This window comes from Tarenaya hassleriana, unplaced genomic scaffold, assembly GCF_000463585.1.
Source record: "Tarenaya hassleriana unplaced genomic scaffold, ASM46358v1 Cleome120, whole genome shotgun sequence".
Taxonomy (NCBI): domain Eukaryota; kingdom Viridiplantae; phylum Streptophyta; class Magnoliopsida; order Brassicales; family Cleomaceae; genus Tarenaya; species Tarenaya hassleriana.
In genome coordinates, this window is record NW_010962393.1 from 45,250 (window position 1) to 49,756 (window position 4,507).

Here is a 4,507-nt window from a genome sequence, read left to right on the forward strand (position 1 = left end):
GGTTCCTTGACTATTTGTGGTTCTCGAACTTCTTCGAGATCTATTCTACTCCCACTGACTGTCTTGGAGACGAACTCTCTCTCCAAGAAAGATCCATTCCGAGCAACAAACACTTTGTTCTCGGATGGGTTGTAGAACCAGTACCCTTTAGTTTCTTTAGGGTAACCCACAAATATGCATTTATCAGATTTGGCGGATAGCTTATCAGAAGCCAGACGTTTCACATAAACGTCACATCCCCAAATCTTCATGAATGCTAACCTGGGACGCTTCCCAGTCCATATCTCATATGGTGTCTTCTGAACTGATTTTGTTGGACAGTTGTTCAGTATAAGCGCTGTTGTTTCCAAAGCATATCCCCAGAAGGATTTAGGAAGATCGATCTGACTCATCATAGACCGTACCATATCTAATAAGGTTTGGTTCCTCCTCTCGGACACGCCATTCCACTGTGGCGTTCCAGGTGGGGTTAACTGTGAGACAATCCCACAATCTGCCAGATAGTTAGTGAACTCTTGGCTCATATACTCGCCACCTCGATCAGATCGAAGCAACTTGATCGTCTTGCCAAGTTGGTTCTGTACCTCGTTTCTGAAAATCTTGAACAATTCAAGTATTTCACATTTATGTCTCATCAAGTAGACATAACCGTACCGACTAAAATCATCAGTAAACGTAACAAAGTACAGATAACCTCCTCTAGCGGGTGAGCTCATAGGACCGCATACATCACTATGTATGAGTTCTAACAACTCTGTAGCCCTTTCTCCTTTTCTAGAAAAAGGAGATTTTGTCATCTTGCCCATCAAACAAGAATCGCACGATTCGATTGATTCATAATCAAAAGAATCAAGAAGTCCATCAGAATGAAGCTTCGCTATGCGTTTCTCATTGATGCGACCAAGCCGACAATGCCAGAGATAGGTCGGGTTTAAGTCGTTCGGCTTAAACCGCTTGGTACTAACGTTATAGATTGAACTGTGTCTAGACGGTTTATCATCCAAAATATAAAGGCCATTAAACAGGTAACCATTACCATAAAATAAAGCGCCTCTATAAATAGATAAAGTTTTGTTCTCAATGACAAAACGAAAACCATCAGAATCCAAACATGAAATCGAAATAATATTCCTGCTAATTGCAGGTACAAAATAACAATCATGTAATTCTAACACAAGTCCAGAAGGTAAAGTAAGATCATAAATCCCGACAGTCAACGCAGTAACTCTTGCTCCATTCCCGACGCGGAGATCCACTTTTCCCTTCGCCAGTTGCCTACTTCTTCTCAGGCCCTGCACATTTCCACAAATGTGTGAGGCACATCCGGTATCTAATACCCAAGATGTAGAAGTAAACAAGTTAGCTTCTATAACGAAGATACCTGAAGATGAAGCTTCTATAAGCTTCTTCTTCTTTTGATCTTCCAGGTAGAGTTTGCAGTTTCTGCGCCAATACCCAATGGCATGGCAGAAATGACACTCTCCCTTCTCAACCTTAGTATGGCAGAAATGGCACTCTCCCTTCTCGGCCTTCGGCTTAGGCTCGACGGCAACACTTGTCGTTTTGCCCTTGCCTTTCACGCCCTTGGAACGCTTCCTTTTCTTGGAACTCTTTCCAACCACTAGGACATTCTTCTCGACTTTGATGTTCTGCTCGGCCGATCGCAACATCCCATGTAGCTCGGTCAAGTCCTTCTCCATCCCATGCATGTTATAGTTCATGACAAACTGGTCAAAACTATCCGGCAGGGATTGAAGAACTAGGTCTACAGCCAATTCACGACTAACATCCAATCCTAGTCTGTCAAGATCCTCTAGATAACCCTTCATCTTGAGGATATGAGTACTCACGGGTGAACCATTGGTCATCTTACAGTTGACCAGGTTCTTAAGGACGTTAAATCGTTCGACCCTCGCCTGTTCCTCGAACATAGTCCTGAGATGCTCGATCATCTCGAAGGCATCAGTTCCTTCGAGTTGTTTCTGCAACTCAGCCGACATTGATCCGAGCATCAGGCAGGTCACGTCCAGGTTGTCATTGATGTGCTTATGGTAAGCATCTCTAACAGCCCTGGGCGCATTGGCCGCTGGTTCATCCTCAGGAACGGCTTCTTCCAGCACGTAGAGCTTCCGCTCATGCCTGAGAACAATTCTCAGGTTGCGGTACCAGTCGAGAAAGTTTCCACCAGTGAGTCTCTCCCGATCCAGAATGGATCGCATGGAGAGATTAGCCAGATTACCTGCAGCAGTCACATTCTACAGAAAAAGACAAACGCTTAGTACACATGCTAACACAGATAATAGATGCAATATGACAAGCTCCCACTAAGAAAACATCCTCAATGAGTTTCTAAGTGAGCTAGGATCCATATTTCACATGCTTCTGAGTCAGCTAGGGCATGACGCTCAAAACCATGCTATTTAGGTAGACAACACATTGTCAATCACATCCTATGTGATTCCTAGATGAGTATGGGATAGTGATACGCTATCACTGCATTTCCTCATCCCATCCTTACCATCAGGTCCAAGTCCGACTTGATAACCCGATTTAAGCTCAACCATATTCGAGCTATGAGAATCACGATTTCTCCATACTATCTCACCAAGATAGTCAGGTACGCTCAGCTAGGGCATGACCCGTAACCATAACGATCGAGGCCTTGGCAGTTGCTTTACTAATGGGCGATAATAGCTTGAGATTAATCATGAGGAAGAGGACAAAATTTCGGACTTGAGAAGTGTCTGAGGTCCAATCCGGAGCTGACCAGAATCTGGTCCGCCGGACTGACCTTGGTCAGCTTCTCTGGTCCGCCGTTCTGTCCGTTTTCGGAGAAATTCTGAGCTTGGTCCGGAGCTGACCAGATTTGGTCAGCCCCGGACCAACTCAGTCCGTTTCTCTTGCTCCGAGCTGACCTGGAATCGGAGCGCAGATCAACTGGGCTTGGTCCGGGGCTGACCAAACTTGGTCAGCTCCGGACCAACTCAGTATGTTTCCTTGGTCCGAGCTGACCTGGAATCGGAGCGTAGACCAACTGGGTTTGGTCCGGGGCTGACCAAACTTGGTCAACTCCGGACCAACTCAGTCCGTTTCCTTGGTCAGTCCGCCGGTCTTCGTCTCGGACCTGTGTTGTTCTCGCCTGGTCTGCCGGACCAACTTTTGATCCGGGGCTGACCAGCGAGAACTTTGGTCCTCCTGACCAAACACGCGGTCCGGAATCTGATCTGTCTGCTGGTCCGGCTGACCAACACTTGGTCCGGCTAACCGCTGACAAATCAGATTCGGAACAGATTTTTCGGGCTTCGAAAATCAGGGTTTTGTCCCGGTTTCGACGCACCGTTTGTTGGGTTTCCTGGGATCTCATGAGCGAATCTAATTCCTAAGAGATCGATTCTAGGGTTTGCGCAGCGGATATAAAACAAAATTTTTGATGAAACCCTAGAACCATGCTACTATTGAATCATAGAAACGTTAGAACGCTTACCTCAATCGATCCGGGGCCTGTATCAATTGATCTGTTCGTCCGATCACTCTAGGCTGGAAGAATACCTCGCCCTCTGCACGTATCCACACGTCGGGATGGATTCCAACACCTTGGAACTTGTCTGCTAGGACTAGAGATCTCGATCTCTCTTGTGTGCAAGGTTTTTGGAGGCTTAGGGTTTTATTTTTCTTTTTTTTTCTTCTTCTTTTTCCTTCTCTTAAAACCATAGAAGACATTCTCCTTATATAGACTTTCCAAAATCCTAATTTGACAAGGAATAGATTACTAGGAATCCTAATCTAATTAGGTTTCCTAAACCTATTAGAATTCTAATCTCATTAGGTTTCCTAGATGTAATAGAATTCTAATCTCATTAGGATTCCTATACATAATAGGATTCCTAATCCCATTAGGATTCCTATTCCAATTAGGAATCTCATCCAATTAGGATTCCTAATCGGGATAATTTAGCACACGTACTTGTCCATCCCTATTGTGTGTGACCCTGTAGGCTCATCCGGAATAGCAGTAAAACACAGAATCTCCATTCCGGGAATACAAGTCATAGGCGGTCTCTAGCAAGACACTATAACTACCTATCTCGAATAGAGTTTGTTTGTGATCATACGAAAGCCAGTGATGATTCCGACTGATGATCCTTTTGTATCGCGATATCATATGTCGAACATAAGGCATGGACAAGCCACCTTATCTGATTCGACTGCTTTCTCGTTCACTGAGTTCGACTGTCTGAAATAGACGACGTTCGTCTATAGTGCGGCCACACATTTCTACAGTCTTGCTCACACGAGGGGCCCAGCAGCAGTCATATTCTACAGAAAAAGACAAACAAACAGACAGAAAAGCATGCAAGTCGCTTAGTACACATGCTAACACAGATAATAGATGCAATATGACAAGCTCCCACTAAGAAAACATCCTCAATGAGTTTCTAAGTGAGCTAGGATCCATATTTCACATGCTTCTGAGTCAGCTAGGGCATGACGCTCAAAACCATGCTAT